Source organism: Phyllobates terribilis, unplaced genomic scaffold (genome assembly GCF_046119375.1).
Source record: "Phyllobates terribilis strain yellow unplaced genomic scaffold, ASM4611937v1 Scaffold_9__5_contigs__length_417890890, whole genome shotgun sequence".
Classification (NCBI taxonomy): Eukaryota; Metazoa; Chordata; class Amphibia; order Anura; family Dendrobatidae; genus Phyllobates; species Phyllobates terribilis.
Genome location: NW_027362769.1, coordinates 370,356,467 through 370,375,709, shown reverse-complemented (window position 1 = coordinate 370,375,709; position 19,243 = coordinate 370,356,467). Strand labels below are relative to the sequence as shown.

Below are 19,243 nucleotides of genomic sequence, written 5' to 3'. Positions count from 1 at the left end.
CGATTCAGCACATCTGGGACACCATGTCTCGCTCCATCCACCAACGTCACGTTGCACCACAGACTGTCCAGGAGTTGGCGGATGCTTTAGTCCAGGTCTGGGAGAAGAGCCCACAGGAGACGATCCGCAACCTCATCAGGAGCATGCCCAGGCATTGTAGGGAGGTCATACAGGCACGTGGAGGCCACACACAATACTCAGCCTCATCAGGAGCATGCCCAGGCGTTGTAGAGAGGTCATACAGGCACGTGGAGGCCACACACAATACTGAGCCTCATTTTGACTTGTTTTAAGGACAGTACATCAAAGTTGGATCAGCCTGTAGTGTGTTTTTCCACTTTAAGGCTGTGTGCCCACGATGCGTTTTTTAAGCGTTTCCGCAGCGGCAAAAACGCTGCAGAAACGCTAAAAAAATGCATGGTAGAAGGCCTGCCATGTCCTCCAATGATAATCCGCATGTGTTGTGCACATGCTGCGGAAATTTCCGCTGCAGATTATCATTGCGGAAAAAAACGCAGCACTACCAATTGTTTTGCGGAAGTGCTGCGTTTTCGCCGCCATTGACTTGCATTAGAACGTGACAATTCCGCAAGACTGCATCTGTACTTGCGTTATTGGCGCGTTCTAATGTGCGGATGGTACCCGGGTGTAGAGGAGAGGAGAGTCTCCTCCACACCCAGGTACCATTAAAAAAGCTGTAAAACAAGAATAAAATAAAAAATAAATATATACTTACCTTCTAGCGGCCCGCGCTGCGCTCCTCCTTGCTTCCCGGCACTTCGAGATGGAATGAAGGACCTGCGCTGACGTCAGAGTCATGTGACGGGTCATGCAACTCTGACGTCGGCAGGTCCTTCAGTGTACCGCTGCCGGCAGCCGGTACCGAGCGAAGCAAGACAGCGCGGGCCATCGGAGGCTAAGTATACATTTATTTTATTTTTTGACATTCTTTCGGTCGCACTATATAAATCCATGCCGGTTGCATGGATTTATATAGTGTGACCAAGTTGTCAAGCACTTTCCAAGTGATGCTAAAATCGCCTGGAAAGCGCTTGTCAATCCGCATGCAGAAATGCATGTGAAGAACGCTTCACATCCGCATGTCCCTGGCAGGAAAAACGCATGTACAATCCGCATACGTTTTTTCTGCCAGGGAGGTGCAGAAACGCTCAGGAAAAATCCGGAGCATTTCTGCATCGTGGGCACATAGCCTAATTTTGGGGTGACTCCAAATCCAGGCCTCCATTGGTTAATATAGTTGATTTCCATTGATTTTTGTGTGATTTTGTTGTCAGCACATTCAACTTTGTACAGAACAAAGTATTCAATGAGAATATTTCATTCATTCAGGTCTAGGAGGTGTTATTTCAGTGTTCCCTTTATTTTTTTGAGCAGTGTATATAAATTAGACTTGATACAAATATACTTGCTTCTCAGCCGAGTGCCGCATTAACTATGTACAGGTTTCCATAGGAGAACGTTCTCATTCACTGACAAAGATCTTGAGAATGCTTGGGACTATTAAAAAGTTGAAGAACTTTTACATTTTTACAATAATTAAACTTTATTACTCAAACTGTAAAATCCATTTAAATTGTACCAGTTATTTCAGGTGACTGTTCAGAATTTGCTCCCGTGTGTGTACATGAGGAAAATAACACTATTTCTTGCCAATAAATGACTTGTATCCTGCATTTTCCCCAAGTTTTCCCCTCTGCAGACTCTATCTCCAATTTTCAGTTGTCCCTGTGCTAGTGGAAGGAGACTAGCGATAATGATGTCTCCTATACAAAGCACACATATACATGAAGGATTTCTTCTGCTTTCCGGTAGCAGATGGAGGATATTATACAGCAGGACTGAGCAGTGCAGCTGTGAATACAGCTCTTGGGTGAGATAAAACAATAATAGGCAGCAGCAGCATGTAGAATATTATACAGCAGGACTGAGCAGTGCAGCTGTGAATACAGCTCTTGAGTGAGATAAAATACTTTCTAATAGGCAGCAGTAGCATGGAGGACATTATACAGTAGTACTGAGCAGTGGAGCTCCGAATACAGCTCTTGGGTGAGATAAAACACTTTCTAATAGGAAGCAGCATGGAAGACATTATACAGGAGGAATGAGCAGTGCTGTGAATACAGCTCTTGGTGAGATAAAACACTAATAGGTAGCAGCAGCATGTCGAACATTATACAGCAGGACTGAGCAGTGTAGCTGTGCATTCAGCTCATGGGTGACATAAAACACTAATAGGCAGCAGCATGGAGGACATTATAAAGCATGACTGAGCAGTGTAGCTGTGAATACAAATCATGGGTGAGATAAAACACTAACTAAAAGGCAGCAGCATAGAGGACATTATACATCAGGATTGAGCATTGTAGCTGGGAATACAGTTCATGGGTGAGATAAAACACTAATAGGCAGCAGCAGCAGCATGGATGACATAGTACAGCAGGACTGAGCAGGGTAGCTGTGCATACAGCTCATGGGTGAGGTAAAACACTTACTAAAAGGCAGCAAGATTTGTGTGTTTGTATTTCATTCTCTGCATCTATGACTCAGCTCCTATCATCTCCTTTCACCTCCCCGCTGCATAGTTTTCAAAAGGGAGCTGTAATATGATTCTTCAGTTCAGGGGGCCAGGGGGATGCGAAGAAGTGGCTCATAAGTGGAGAAAGAAGCATATTTATCTGTTAAGATATATTAGAGAGTTTCTTATCCTCGTTTGCACTTTTGATATATACAAAGTTTGATAAAAGGACTGTGACGTGTAAGTGTAAAAGTAAAAAAGTGGAAGAAGATGGAACTAAGAGTGAAGCAAGGAAGATACCGCAGGGACCGGCGTGATATTTTTCGAGCCCAATCAGCCTTCTTATCTCCCTCATCTCAAGTCATAGAAGATGTGATTGTGTTTGAGAGGAAGGTCATTAAGATTAATAAATGTAATTATAGAAATCTCATCCTGAATTAATTGCTCCAGGAATTAAACACATGAAAGTTTACTTCTCTAATGGCGTTAATTACATTGTATCAGGTCAGTAATCCAATATTTTAGGGTCCAGTATTGTGGAGTTGACATATTTTAGGTTTCGGAGAACAGATACAGGACTTTTTTGCCATCACCATCCAAGAACTTCCATTGTGTTTTCCTTTACCCTGTAGAGTCCTCTTTCCTTTTTACTGACTTGAAATTACTGAGGCATTAAAGCGCATTATAGTGCTTTTATTTGCGCTCTCTATAGCAGTTTTATTTGAGAGCTGGATAGAAATATTGAGTATTGTATAGAAGTATAATTTGTCACTCAGGTATTTTGTATTATTTGGGCTTTGTTTAATAGCCTTATGCCGGCCCTGTATAGCAGTATTATTTACAGTAGACACCTTATTGTAGTATTAATTGAGCCCAGTGTGTTGTTATTATTTGGGCACTGTATAATGATATATGAGCGCTGTATAGTAGTATAATTTGGCTCTATATAGTGTTTTCACTTAGATGCCATACAGAAGTATTACATAGGCTCTGTAAAGTATTATTACTTGAGCACCATGTAGTGATATTATTTAAGAAGTTTACAGAATAATGATTTAGTCACTGTATAGTAGTATCATTTGTGTAGTATTGCATGAGTAATACATGGGTTCTCCTCAGAGGTATTATTTGGGCTTTGTATAGTGTTATTATGTGGACAAAGTATGGTGCTACTATTTGTGCACTATAGTGGTTTCACAAGGGCACTATATTGTGGTGAATTTTTTGCAATTTATAGTGAATTATTCTGCACTGTATACTGATATTATTTGGACTCTGTATAGTGGTATGATTTGGGCACTATATATGGAAAAAGTTGGCACTATACGATGGTATTATTTGGGCACTATATAATGTTATTATTTGGGCACTGTATAATGGTATTTAAGCACTGTATAGCAGTATAATTTTGCATTGTATAGTGGTATCATGTAAGTACGATATAGAGGTATTACGTAGGCTCTGTAATATTTGAGCACCATGTAGTGGTATTATTTAAGACTGACAGAATATTTATTTAGGCACTGTGTAGTAGTATAATTTTTCACTGTATGGTGGTATCATGTAAGTATGAAGTATTATGTAGGCTCTGTAATATTTGAGCACCATGTAGTGGTATTAGTTAAGACTTACAGAATATTTATTTAGGCACTGTGCAGTAGCATAATTTATGTTCTATAGTATTATTACATAGGCTCTGTTCAGAGGTATTATTTAGGCTTATGTGGAGACAGTATAGCGGTACTATTTGGGCACTATGTACTGGTTTCACTAGGGCACTCTACTGTGGTATAATTTTGGCACTGTACAGTGAATTATTTGACACTGTATACTGATATTATTTGGGCTCTGTATAGCAGTATAATGGAAAAAATTGGTACTATATGATGGTATTATTTCTTCATTATATAATGTTATTTGTGCATTATACTGTGGAGATTGTATATGGAATAATTCAGCACTGTATGTTGGTATTATATGGACATTGTATAGTTATTAGCCAATTTATAGTGGTATTACATGGGTTCCATATAGCAATATTGTTTTATATATATAATATGGGCTCTATATTGCAGTATTTTTGAGCACTGTATAGTTGTATTTTTGTGGCACGAAATCCTAAAATGTTCATATACAAAATCTTCATTAAGGTTTGATGTTTCCTTTAAGAGCTGATATTACCAATCGTTGGCTCATTAGAAGGATTTACTAATGATTTTCTGCTCAATATCAGGGGAACTTTCTCTCACTCATGCATTTTTTTTTTGGGGGGGGGGGATGTGACGCATTTACCATTAGTTTATTAGCAGCTTTTGTTAATCAGTACTAATGCTAGGTAAAAAAAAATCCCCAAAAATATAATGTATTTTTTTATTCTATTTACTGATTACAGAAAAGTGATACTCATCGTTTCCAGCATTTTGTTATATCATTAAAATAACATTTGTCTTGGAGCATTGCACAGAACATTGCACCTGATGCCTTCCATTGTATATAAGGAATTTATATAAAAACAAGCCATGAAAGAAGTATGACAGCACAATGCCACCACGTAGTTTTCTGTATAAAAAGACCATTGCTAAGAAACAACCTGAAAACGGTTTGTATATTATTAGGATAAAAAGAGTTTGCTTTTATTTCACAAACAGCGCCACTCTCGTCCATGGGTTGTGTCAGGTACTGCAGCTTATCTCTGTATATGTCAATGGGGCGGCTGCTCCCCATATTGAATTCTTCCATGTTTAAGATTTGTGCAAACTTCACAGTGTCCATGTAAAGCATGGAGCTTCCAGCAACTTAAAGGGAATCTGTCACCAGGTTTCTGCCACCTAATCTGATAGCAGCATGATGTAGAGGCAGAGACCCTGATTCCAGTGCTGTGTCACTTACTGGGTTGCTTGCTCTAGTTTTGATAAAATCACTGTTTTATCAGCAGGATATTCTCACTAAGAGGACTAGCAGACCTGCTGCCAGGTAGTCCAACCACACACCCCATCACTGATTGGCAGCTTTTTGCCTATATGCAGAAAGTGTACAATCAGTGGTGTGGGCGGGGTTATACAGAGCTCAGCATTCAGAGAACTGCTAGATCTGCAGCAGAGAAAACAGTGATTTTATCAAAACTACAGCAGGCAGCCCAGTAAGTGATACATCGCAGGAATCAGGGTCTCTGCCCCTACATCATGCTGCTCTCAGATGGCAGTAGAAAAAAAACTGGTGACAAATTCCCTTTAATAGGTCAAAAGGATTTTGCAGCATAAGCCTTATTAAAGGAGTTGTTCACTACTTGGGCAAGAAAATGTTATCCAAGTCCCCAAATAAAATAAGAAAAGTTTGTTTATACTCACCTCCCTCACCAGAGCCATTCCTGCCATGCTGTCACCGTGTCCCCTGGTGCAATGTCACGCAAGAGCTGCAGCCAATCAGTGGTCTGACGAAGTAGTAAAGCAGCAGCCGGACATTGGCTGCTGATTGGCTGCAGCGTTTACATGACAAAAAACAGGCATTTTTAATAAGGGTGTGTAGACTTTTTATATCCACGGTACATTTCACGTAGCGGAAAATCTATTTTATTCCACAAAGGTGAAGGAGTCAGAATACGTAGGAGAATGTCATGTTTGCACCTTAATTATCTTACCCATTTTTTTTTACATTTGTCTTTCTGCTATTTGCAGGATTATCGCCCGCCTCCTTCCTTTCCACAATGGCAGTTTCCCAGGGGAGAAGAAGCCAATGTGTTCTTCAGTTCTGAATATAGCTCAGGATGAAAAGAAAGCAGAAGACAGACGTCCTGCATCACAGCATCCACCTGATCCACTTCATCTCCGAGTCTTGATCAATATTACGTGCCAAGTTGGCTGCCTACGCACATGCGGCCAGTTGTCTCTCAATAGGTTTGCTACTAATATTGGCAGAGCTGATAACCGACATGTTACATAGAAAGAGGAGCACATCATAGACTGTAACACATTCATTTACATCTCACTACTGTCCATCAGACCATCTGAAAAATCATCCAATTTTCATCAGCCAGTGCTGTCTGAAGATAAACCATCATAATGTGCACACTGTCCCTGTGCGGGAGCAAGTACAGACATCACTCTCTCCTCTCTGCGGTCATCGCTCGTCTCCTCTGCTAGCATCTCAGTGCAGAAGAGAGCGCTCACATCACTCTCTCCTCTCTGCTGTCATTGCTCGTCTCTTCTGCTATCACATTAGTGCAGAAGAGAGCGCTCACATCACTCTCTCCTCTCTGCTGTCATTGCTCGTCTCTTCTGCTATCACATTAGTGCAGAAGAGAGCTCTCTCCTCTCTGCTGTCATTGCTCATCTCCTCTGCTATCACCACAGTACAGAAGAGAACGCACGCATCACTCTCTCCTCCCTGTTGACTTCGCTTGTCTCCTCTGCTATCACCTCAGTGCAGAAGAGAGCGCACACATCACTCTCTACTGACATCGCTCGTCTCCTCTGCTATCATCTCAGTGCAGAAGAGAGCGCTCATATCACTCTCCCCTCTCTGCTGTATGTCATTGCTCATCTTCTCTCCTATCATCTCAGTGCAGAAGAGAGCACTTACATCACTCTCTCCTCTCTGCTGTCATCGCTCGTCTCACCTACTATTACATCAGTGCAGAAGAGAGTGCATACATCACTCTCTCCTCTCTTCTGTCATTGCTCATCTCCTCTGCTATTATCTCAGTGCAGAAGAGAGTACTCACATCACTCTCTCCTCTCAGCTGTCATTGCTCATCTCCTCTGCTATCACATCAGTGCAGGAGAGAGTGCTCACATCACTCTCTCCTCCCTGCTGACTTCGCTGATCTCCTCTGCTATCACCTCAGTGCAGAAGAAAGCATACACATCATTCTTTCCTCTCTGCTGACATTGCCCATTACAAAGCTATACCTGAGCAATGTCAGCAGTGAGGAGAGAGTGATGTCTGCACTCGCTACTGTACAATGGTTTATCTTCAGGCAGCATTGGCTCCGGGCAAGCAAGTGTTGTCAATCAAGACTCCTTGGCAAGCTTCAGGATGAAACAATCTCAGATAGGATGGGGGAAACATGGTTTTCTCCCCCAAATCGTACATGTTCTTAGACAACCAGGTGATCCTAAATGTTTTGCTCCATTCACAACTCTTCTGCCAACAAAGGTGACAAGTCTTCTGACTCCAGAAGACCCTCGGATTTAAGCAGAAGTCTTCTTGACTTGCTTGCTTCAAGGCCGCTAACCATTGTTAGAGATGAGATATTCTCTGTCAGGTAGAATTGACCAGCCTAGGTACCCAAGCTTGTTGAAGACTAGACAGCTAACACATGCACACCACCCACTACAAAGCTATACCCAAGCGATGTCAGCAGTGAGGAGAGAGTTATGTCTGCACTCGCTACTGCACAAAGGTTTATCTTCAGACAGCATTGGCTACGAGCAACCAAGTGTTGTCCATCAAGACTTCTTGGCAAGCGTCTGAATAAAATCATCTCTGACAGGATGGGAGAAACATGGTTTTCTCTCCCAATTCATACATGTTCTTAGACAACTAGGCGATCCTAGATGTTTCTCTCCAGTCACAACTCTTTTGCCAACAGAAGTGATTTCAGAAGACCCTCAGATTCAAGCTGAAACTTTCCTCACTTACCTTCTCCAAGGTCGCTAACCTTTCATCTAAGACCTTCTGTGCATCAAGGTCTTCCTTGGGTTGGAGGACATCTTCTATCTCTCGGAAAGGCCTGGCTTGCTGACGTAGATGACGCTTGGTCTAGGGATGTTGTATCTGTGGGTCACAAGATAGAGTTCTTCTCCCTGCCCCTAAGTACGTTCTTCCCTTCTTATACTTAGCGTAAAATATTTTTCTCATTGAATACATTGGGGCACACAGATCCCACCCTGTTCTTACGCGTTACCTTTTTGGGGTCAGTCCCGGCTGCCTTTGGACATTGTTCAACAATTTTTTTTGTCTTATCAAGTAATAATCCCTCCTAATGGCAAGGCCGATTACTCGCTAAGCATCTGTGGAGTAACTATGCTCTCTGTGACTCCTAGTTATACCACCTGTACTTGGTCTTCTATAATTAGAAATGAGAGTATGAATTCTTTATTCAGATCATTTTTCTTAAAGTAAATTTTTCACTTTTTTTCCCCAGTGTACATACACTGCTCAAAAAAATAAAGGGAACACTTAAACAACAGAATCTAACTCCAAGTAAATCAAACATCTGTGAAATCAAACTGTCCACTTAGGAAGCAACACTGATTGACAATCAATTTCACATGCTGTTGTGCAAATGGAATAGACAATAGATGGAAATTATTGGCAATTATCAAGACACCCTCAATAAAGGAGTGGTTCTGCAGGTGGGGACCACCGACCACATCTCAGTACCAATGCTTTCTGGCTGATGTTTTGGTCACTTTTGAATGTTGGTTGTGCTTTCACACTTGTGGTAGCATGAGGCAGACTCTACAACCCACAGAAGTTGCTCAGGTAGTGCAGCTCATCCAGGATGGCACATCAATGCGAGCTGTGGCAAGAAGGTTTGCTGTGTCTGTCAGCGTAGTGTCCAGAGGCTGGAGGCGCTACCAGGAGACAGGCCAGTACACCAGGAGACGTGGAGGGGGCCGTAGGAGGGCAACAACCCAGCAGCAGGACCTCTACCTCCAGCAGGCCACAAATGTGCATGTGTCTGCACAAACAGTTAGAAACTGACTCCATGAGGGTGGTATGAGGGCCCGATATCCACAGATGGGGGTTGTGCTCACAGCCCCACACCGTGCAGGACGCTTGGCATTTGCCACAGAACACCAGGATTGGCAAAGTCGCCACTGGCGCCCTGTGCTCTTCACAGATGAAAGCAGGTTCACACTGAGCACATGTGACAGACGTGACAGAGTCTGGAGATGCCGTGGAGAGCGATCTGCTGCCTGCAACATCCTTCAGCATGACCGGTTTGGCAGTGGTCAGTAAGGCTATGTGACCACGATGCAGAAAGGCTCCGGATTTTTCCTGAGCGTTTCTGAATCTCCCTGGCAGAAAAAAATGCATGCGGATTGTACATATGTTTTTCCTGCCAGGGACATGCGGATGTGAAGCGTTCTTCACGTGCATTTCCGCATGCGGGTGTCAAGCGCTTTCCAAGCATTTAGCATCACTTGGAAAGTGCTTGACAACTTGGTCACACTATATAAATCCATGCAAACGGCATGGATTTATATAGTGTGACCTTAAAGAATGGTTAAAAATAAAAAAATGAATCTATACTTACCTTCCGATGGCCCCCGGAGTCTTGCTTCGCTCCGTTCTCCCTTGTCGGCAGCTCATGGTACACTGCACTGAAGGACCTGCCGTCACATGACTATGACGTCAGCGCAGGTCCTTCGGTCCACCGTGATCTGCCGGCAAGTGAGGACGAGCGCAGCGGGGGCCATCAGAAGGTAAATATAACATTTATTTTTTTTTTTGTTCTTTTTTTCACAGGTTCTATGGTACCCGGGTCCGGAGGAGAGTCTCCCGGGTACCATCTTCACATTGGAATGCATGGAATGCGCATCTACATATACAGTGATGCGTAATCCATGCGTTTCAATGCAAGTCAATGGCGTCGAAAACGCAGCGCTTCTGCAAAATAATTGGTAGTGCTGCGTTTTTTTCCGCAATGATAATCCGCAGCTGAAATTTCCGCAGCATGTACACAGCACATGCGGATTATCATTGGGGAACATGGCAGGCCTTCTACCATGCATTTTTTTTAAGCGTTTCTGCAGCGTTTTTGCCGCTGCAGAAACGCTTAAAAAACGCATCGTGGGCACACAGCCTTATGGTGTGGGGTGGCATTTCTTTTGGAGGGCCACACAGCCCTCCATGTGCTCGCCAGAGGTAGCCTGACTACCATTAGGTACCGAGAGGAGATCCTCAGACCCCTTGTGAGACCATATGCTGGTGCGGTTGGCCCTGGGTTCCTCCTAATGCAGGACAATGCCAGACCTCATGTGGCTGGAGTGTGTCAGCAGTTCCTGCAAGATGAAGGCATTGAAGCTATGGACTGGCCCACCCGTTCCCCAGACCTGAATCCGATTGAGCACATCTGGGACATCATGTCTCGCTCCATCCACCAACGTCACGTTGCACCACAGACTGTCCAGGAGTTGGCGGATGCTTTAGTCCAGGTCTGGGAGGAGATCCCACAGGAGACCATCCGCAACCTCATCAGGAGCATGCCCAGGCGTTGTAGGGAGGTCATACAGGCACAAGGAGGCCACACACAATACTGAGCCTCATCAGGAGCATGCCCAGGCGTTGTAGGGAGGTCATACAGGCACGTGGAGGCCACACACAATACTGAGCCTCATTTTGACTTGTTTTAACGACATTACATCAAAGTTGGATCAGCCTGTAGTGTGTTTTTACACTTTAATTTTTGGGGTAACTCCAAATCCAGGCCTCCATTGGTTAATCAATGTGATTTCCATTGATGAGTTTTGTGTGATTTTGTTGTCAGTACATTCAACTTTGTACAGAACAAAGTATTCAATGAGAAGATTTCATTCATTCAGATCTAGGATGTGTTATTTCAGTGTTCCCTTTATTTTTTTGAGCAGTGTACATTACATCAATTTAAGCAATAAAATATACAAGCAAAGCAAATACAAACACCCTTTCCCGTTGGGAACAAAAACAAAAAAATGTATGAAATTTAAAATGTCTTTAAGTCATTGACAGTACTAGTAACGTCTCCTGTGTGTACATAACTAATGTAAATTAGTGTTCAGAATAATAAATATTATATAAAAGACAATTGAAGTGTTGCGGTCTCTGTATTTAACCCCTTAAAGGGGCATTCCCATCTCCAAGATCCTATTCCAATAGGTGTAATAATAATAATATTAGCAAATACCTCCAATTAGAAATGTAGTATAGTTCTTTTGGTTAGCTATGTCCCTTACCCCATGTGCAGGGCATTGCGGTAGCTTAGGTATCCATGGCTATGACCACTAACAACTAACTGTCACTATATGAGTGGTCTTAACCACGGATACCTAATCTACTGCAATGCCCTGCACATGGGGTAAGCAACATAGCTTATCAGAAGAAGTGGAAGTCCGCCCTGTCTGTTAATCTGTCAAATGCCACTGTCAATTTGTGACAGTGGCATTGACAGCACACCGGCAGGGGGCGCTCTTTCTATGCGTCCATCGGTGCACCCATGACCTGATCGCGGGGCATCGATGGATTGCCATCACGGCCAGGGGTCTGCTGAAGACTTCCGTACCTGTCATGATGGTACTTGTGTGAAAGCTAGCCTGTAGCTGGCCTAGCATTCATAGGAGACAGTGATTTTTGCTATATGCACCAATACTGTAGCACCGCTCTGTATAGCACAAGCGATCAGATGATTGCAGGTTCAAGTCCCCTAAAGGGACTAACAAATACAGTGAAAAGTAATATAATTTAATTCATAAAGAATATACATATTTGGTATTGCTGCATTCGTAAAACGCCGTTCTATCAAAATATAAAATAAATGAATCCGTATGGTAAACAGCGTAACAAAAAATAAAAAATGAATACACCAGACAGGTGGCTTTTTGGCACAAAAAAAATTAAAAAATGGTCTTTAGTTTTGTCTTTAAACTTTTTTGGTGACTATTTAGCAGAAAAAATGTGGCATGTTTCCCAAAATGGTGCACAAATTGATCCAAAATATTTGGCGCATATAAAATCATTGCGGGGGGACTGGAGTACATTTACGACTCTTTGAAGAGTCACAAATCAGGCAAAAACATCTAGAAACCCTAAACTCCAGTGGCCATGATGGCAAACTAAAAAAAAACATGCAAACACATAAAAAAGGGCCTTCAAAAAGGGTGCAAATGAAAAGATAAATATGGTGCAAACTAAAAAATAAAAGGGGGCAAAAACACTAAAAAGTAGTTGTTGTAGATGAATCTGATATCAAGCCTTTTTTTTATCATAGTCATCAAGAAAACTCCCATAGAGAAAAGTTGATTGTCACGCCCACTTGGCTTAAAAAAATTAGCTTTATATACTGGGAAGAGGAGGCCATATCTCAGGAATGGAGAGGTGCAAGAACAAAAGAAAAATAACACCGGAATCGGGAAAACAGCTGCATTTACACCACATAAAAGAATGACATAGTTCTGACAACGATAGGTCCTCTTTAAAGCTTTTCTTTGACTCTAACTTTGATTCTCTGACTTCTTAGGAGGGTCCTAGTCTCGCACACCCCCAAAACATGTGCATGAGGTCTGTCCCCTCCACTCGGCATCTAGAACAGTAAAAATCTGAACGAGAACCAATCTTTAACTAGACATAAAGGAGTTTTCTGCACCGTGGGTCCAATTCATTATCGCACATGCTCCTTTATTTTTGTCTATTTTTTTATATTTTTTTATATTTTTCGCTCGTTTTCATTTGCGTCTTATACTTCTTTTAATTTGAAACCTTTTGCCCTTAATTAACAAGAATGAATGCATTTACGTGAGAATAATTCTCGGATAATGTATCACACCATGTTTCCTCCGCGGTGAGTGGGGATGTCATAAATTAGAAATGTATCTTCACAACCGACATGTAACCTCAATTATTGTTATAATCAATTTATCAAATTCCTTCATTCTTTCGGGTGCGTTAAGAGGCTGAATTCCAGAATAGTTGTGTGTTTGGTTTGTATGGTATAAGGGAATTTTATTATTTCACACAATAATGGAGTGGACTAAGTGGGTAGAAATTTAAAGAGTAACTCTTTCATTTCATTTTTATTTCAAAGATCAATAGTACACTTGAAAATAAGCAACTTTGTAATATATCTTATCAGTGAAATCTGCTGCTTATTCTTCCTGGATTAATACTTCACTTTCAATTCATGGGTATAAACTGTAAAAATCTGTATTCAACAAAAACATTTTTTTCCCATTACTGAGCTAGGAAATGACAGTTGGTGCTTTTTAAATTCTATGGAGAAGGGGAGGAGCTATAGGCCGACACAGACATTCTGCTGCAAGTTCTCCTGAAACGACTTTTACATAAGTGTAACTCAAGAGAACTTGCAGCCTCTAGATTCTCTTTCCTCCTCCTCTCTTCATAGAACTATATAAGCACCAACCCTCATCTCCTATCGCAGTAATGGTAAAAATCTGTCTTCACTGAATACAGATTTTACCCATGAATTGAGAGAAAAAAGATCAGTCCAGGAGGAGAAAGATCTTGGAGGACTAGCGCTGGGAAAACTGTGGCAATGGCAAACATTACTTCTTGGAGTGCTGTGCGGGCGCCAAAGTACGCAGGCGCGGAGCTGAACAAGTAAGGCAGCTATGGGCTGCTTTGTCATCTCAGTTGTTGACATCAGCTCCAATGCAGAGTGCAGCAGACAAGATGAGTTTGTCATTGACTGCTGCGCTCTGTATAGGCAATGATTGTGATAACAGATCCTGAGCAGCTAATAAATGTAGATAGTATTGAATTTTGAGAGAGTAGAGACTGAAACACGTTGTAACAAATTAAAAGAAAAAGTTCCTGGTATAAAAAAAACAAAACACCCCACTAACCTTAATTAATAAATGTTACGTTTTTACACACTTTTTCTAACCATGAGTACAGTTAGGGATAGGGCTAAGATATGGACTAGAGTAAGGGTTAGGGCTAAGGTATGGACTAGAGTAAGGGTTAGGGCAAAATTATGGGCTAGAGTTTTGGCTAAGGTATGGACTAGAGTTAGGGTTAGGGCTAAGGTATGGACTAGAGTTAGGGTTAGGGCTAAGGTATGGACTAGAATTAGGGTTAGGACTAAGGTATGGACTAGAGTTAGGGTTAGGGCTAAGGTATGGACTGGAGTTAGGGTTAGGGCTAAGGTATGGACTAGAGTTAGGGCTAAGGTATGGACTAGAGTTAGGGTTAGGGCTAAGGTATGGACTAGAGTTAGGGCTAGGGCTAATGTATGGACTAGAGTTAGGGCTAAGGTATGGACTAGAGTTAGGGTTAGGGCTAAAGTATGGACTGGAGTTAGGGTTAGGGCTAAGGTATGGACTAGAGTTACGGTTAGGGCTAAGGTATGGACTATATTTAGGGCTAAGGTATGGACTAGAGTTATGGTTAGGGCTAAGGTATGGATTAGAGTTAGGGTTATGGCTAAGGTATGGACTAGAGTTAGGGTTAGGGCTAAGGTATGGACTAGAGTTAGGGTTAGGGCTAAGGTATGGACTAGAGTTAGGGTTAGGACTAAGGTATGGACTAGAGTTACGGTTAGGGCTAAGGTATGGACTGGAGTTAGGGTTAGGGCTAAGGTATGGACTAGAGTTACGGTTAGGGCTAAGGTATGGACTATATTTAGGGCTAAGGTATGGACTAGAGTTAGGGTTAGGGCTAAGGTATGGACTTGAGTTAGAGTTACGGCTAAGGTATGGACTGGAGTTAGGGTTAGGGCTAAGGTATGGACTAGAGTTATGTTTAGGGCTAAGGTATGGACTAGAGTTACAGTTAGGGCTAAGGTATGGACTAGAGTTAGTGTTAGGGCTAAGGTATGGACTAGAGTTACGGTTAGGGCTAAGGTATGGACTAGGGTTAGGGCTAAGGTATGGACTAGAGTTACAGTTAGGGCTAAGGTATGGACTGGAGTTAGGGTTAGGGCTAAGGTATGGACTAGAGTTAGGGTTAGGGCTAAGGTATGGGCTAGAGTTACAGTTAGGGCTAAGGTATGGACTAGAGTTAGGGCTAAGGTATGGACTAGAGTTAGGGTTAGGGCTAAGGTATGGACTAGAGTTAGAGTTAGGGGTAAGGTACGGACTAGAGTTAGGGTTAGGGCTAAGGTATGGACTAGAGTTAGGTTTAAAGTATGGAATGGGCTAGAGTTACAGTTAGGGCTAAGGTATGGACTAGAGTTAGGGCTAAGGTATGGACTAGAGTTAGGGTTAGGGCTAAGGTATGGACTAGAGTTAGAGTTAGGGGTAAGGTATGGACTGGAGTTAGGGTTAGGGCTAAGGTATGGACTAGAGTTACGGTTAGGGCTAAGGTATGGACTATAGTTAGGGCTAAGGTATGGACTAGAGTTAGGGTTAGGGCTAAGGTATGGACTTGAGTTAGGGTTACGGCTAAGGTATGGACTGGAGTTAGGGTCAGGGCTAAGGTATGGACTAGAGTTATGTTTAGGGCTAAGGTATGGACTAGAGTTACAGTTAGGGCTAAGGTATGGACTAGAGTTAGTGTTAGGGCTAAGGTATGGACTAGAGTTAGGGTTAGGGCTAAGGTATGGACTAGGGTTAGGGCTAAGGTATGGACTAGAGTTACAGTTAGGGCTAAGGTATGGACTGGAGTTAGGGTTAGGGCTAAGGTATGGACTAGAGTTAGGGTTAGGGCTAAGGTATGGGCTAGAGTTACAGTTAGGGCTAAGGTATGGACTAGAGTTAGGGCTAAGGTATGGACTAGAGTTAAGGTTAGGGCTAAGGTATGGACTAGAGTTAGAGTTAGGGGTAAGGTATGGACTAGAGTTAGGGTTAGGGCTAAGGTATGGACTAGAGTTAGGGTTAAAGTATGGACTAGAGTTATGGTTAGGGCTAAGGTATGGACTAGAGTTAGGGTTAGGGCTAAGGTATAAACTAGAGCTAGGGTTAGGGCTAAGGTATAGACTAGAGTTACGGTTAGGGCTAAGGTATGAACTGAAGTTAGGGTTAGGGCTAAGGTATGGACTGGAGTTAGGGTTAGGGCTAAGGTATGGACTAGAGTTAGGGTTAGGGCTAAGGTATGGACTAGAGTTAGGGTTAGGGCTAAGGTATGGACTGGAGTTAGAGTTAGGGCTAAGGTATGGACTAGAGTTACGGTTAGGGCTAAGGTATGGACTATAGTTAGGGCTAAGGTATGGACTAGAGTTAGGGTTAGGGCTAAGGTATGGACTAGAGTTAGGGTTACGGCTAAGGTATGGACTGGAGTTAGGGTTAGGGCTAAGGTATGGACTAGAGTTAGGGTTAAGGTATGGACTAGAGTTACGGTTAGGGCTAAGGTATGGACTAGAGTTAGGGTCAGGGCTAAGGTATGGACTAGAGTTAGGGTTAGGGCTAAGGTATAGACTAGAGTTACGGTTAGGGCTAAGGTATGAACTAGAGTTAGGGTTAGGGCTAAGGTATGGACTAGAGTTAGGGTTAAGGTATGGACTAGAGTTAGGGTTACGGCTAAGGTATGGACTGGAGTTAGGGTTAGGGCTAAGGTATGGACTAGAGTTACGTTTAGGGCTAAGGTATGGACTAGAGTTACAGTTAGGGCTAAGGTATGGACTAGAGTTAGAGTTAGGGCTAAGGTATGGACTAGAGTTACGGTTAGGGCTAAGGTATGGACTAGGGTTAGAGCTAAGGTATGGACTAGAGTTACAGTTAGGGCTAAGGTATGGACTGGAGTTAGGGTTAGGGCTAAGGTATGGACTAGAGTTAGGGTTAAGGTATGGACTAGAGTTACGGTTAGGGCTAAGGTATGGACTAGAGTTAGGGCTAAGGTATGGACTAGAGTTAGGGTCAGGGCTAAGGTATGGACTAGAGTTAGAGTTAGGGGTAAGTTATGGACTAGAGTTATGGTTAGGGCTAAGATATGGACTAGAGTTAGGGTTAAAGTATGGACTAGAGTTATGGTTAGGGCTAAGGTATGGACTAGAGTCACGGTTAGGGCTAAGGTATGAACTAGAGTTAGGGTTAGGGCTAAGGTATAGACTAGAGTTACGGTTAGGGCTAAGGTATGAACTAGAGTTAGGGTTAGGGCTAAGGTATGAACTAGAGTTAGGGTTAAGGTATGGACTAGAGTTATGGTTAGGGCTAAGGTATGGACTGGAGTTAGGGTTAGGCCTAAGGTATGGAATAGAGTTAGGGTTAAGGTATGGACTAGAGTTACGGTTAGGGCTAAGGTATGGACTAGAGTTAGGGCTAAGGTATGGACTAGAGTTAGGGTCAGGGCTAAGGTATGGACTAGAGTTAGGGTTAGGGCTAAGGTATGGACTAGTGTTAGGGTTAGGGCTAAGGTATGAACTAGAGTTAGGGTTAGGGCTAAGGTATAGACTAGAGTTACGGTTAGGGCTAAAGTATGAACTAGAGTTAGGGTTAGGGCTAAGGTATGGACTAGAGTTAGGGTTAAGGTATGGACTAGAGTTAGGGTTAGGGCTAAGGTATGGACTGGAGTTAGGGTTAGGGCTAAGGTATGGACTAGAGTTAGGGTTAAGGTATGGACTAGAGTTACGGTTAGGGCTAAGGTATGGACTAGAGTTAGGGTTAGGGCTAAGGTATGAACTAGAGTTAGGGTTAGGGCTAAGGTATAGACTAGAGTTACGGTTAGGGCTAAGGTATGAACTAGAGTTAGGGTTAGGGCTAAGGTATGAACTAGAGTTAGGGTTAGGGCTAAGGTATGGACTAGAGTTACGGTTAGGGCTAAGGTATGGACTATAGTTAGGGCTAAGGTATGGACTAGAGTTAGGGTTAGGGCTAAGGTATGGACTAGAGTTAGGGTTACGGCTAAGGTATGGACTGGAGTTAGGGTTAGGGCTAAGGTATGGACTAGAGTTACGTTTAGGGCTAAGGTATGGACTAGAGTTAGGGTTAAAGTATGGACTAGAGTTATGGTTAGGACTAAGGTATGGACCAGAGTCACGGTTAGGGCTAAGGTATGGACTAGAGTTAGGGTTAGGGCTAAGGTATGAACTAGAGTTAGGGTTAGGGCTAAGGTAAAGACTAGAGTTACGGTTAGGGCTAAGGTATGAACTAGAGTTAGGGTTAGGGCTAAGGTATGGACTGGAGTCAGGGTTAGGGCTAAGGTATGGACTAGAGTTAGGGTTAAGGTATGGACTAGAGTTACGGTTAGGGCTAAGGTATGGACTAGAGTTAGGGTTAGGGCTAAGGTATGGACTGGAGTTAGAGTTAGGGCTAAGGTATGGACTAGAGTTACGGTTAGGGCTAAGGTATGGACTATAGTTAGGGCTAAGGTATGGACTAGAGTTAGGGTTAGGGCTAAGGTATGGACTAGAGTTAGGGTTACGGCTAAGGTATGGACTGGAGTTAGGGTTAGGGCTAAGGTATGGACTAGAGTTACATTTAGGGCTAAGGTATGGACTAGAGTAACAGTTAGGGCTAAGGTATGGACTAGAGTTAGGGTTAGGGCTAAGGTATGGACTAGAGTTACGGTTAGGGCTAAGGTATGGACTAGGGTTAGGGCTAAGGTATGGACTAGAGTTACAGTTAGGGCTAAGGTATGGACTGGAGTTAGGGTTAGGGCTAAGGTGTGGACTAGAGTTAGGGTTAGGGCTAAGGTATGGACTAGAGTTACGGTTAGGGCTAAGGTATGGACTAGAGTTAGAGTTAGGGGTAAGGTATGGACTAGAGTTAGGGTTAGGGCTAAGGTATGGACTAGAGTTAGGGTTAAAGTATGGACTAGAGTTATGGTTAGGGCTAAGGTATGGACTAGAGTCACGGTTAGGGCTAAGGTATGGACTAGAGTTAGAGTTAGGGCTAAGGTATGAACTAGAGTTAGGGTTAGGGCTAAGGTATAGACTAGAGTTACGGTTAGGGCTAAGGTATGAACTAGAGTTAGGGTTAGGGCTAAGGTATGGACTAGAGGTACGGTTAAGGTATGGACTAGAGTTAGGGTTAGGGCTAAGGTATGGACTGGAGTTAGGGTTAGGGCTAAGGTGTGGACTAGAGTTAGGGTTAAGGTATGGACTAGAGTTAC

At 42.9% G+C, this 19,243-nt stretch overlaps 1 protein-coding gene across 3 annotated transcripts in view; it reads right to left on the bottom strand.

Annotated features, from left to right (window-relative positions):
- LOC141162301 (glucagon receptor-like) overlaps window positions 1-19,243 on the bottom strand; it is a 73,206-nt gene that overhangs the window by 20,276 nt on the left and 33,687 nt on the right. Inside the window, exon 3 of one of the 3 annotated variants that reach the window (XM_073648267.1) lies at window positions 8,177-8,311. The exons of the other annotated variants lie outside the window; for them this stretch is intronic. The gene's annotated coding sequence lies outside the window, so the exon portion shown is untranslated. The remainder of the gene's footprint in view (window positions 1-8,176; window positions 8,312-19,243) is intronic. 3 annotated transcript variants of the gene reach the window in all.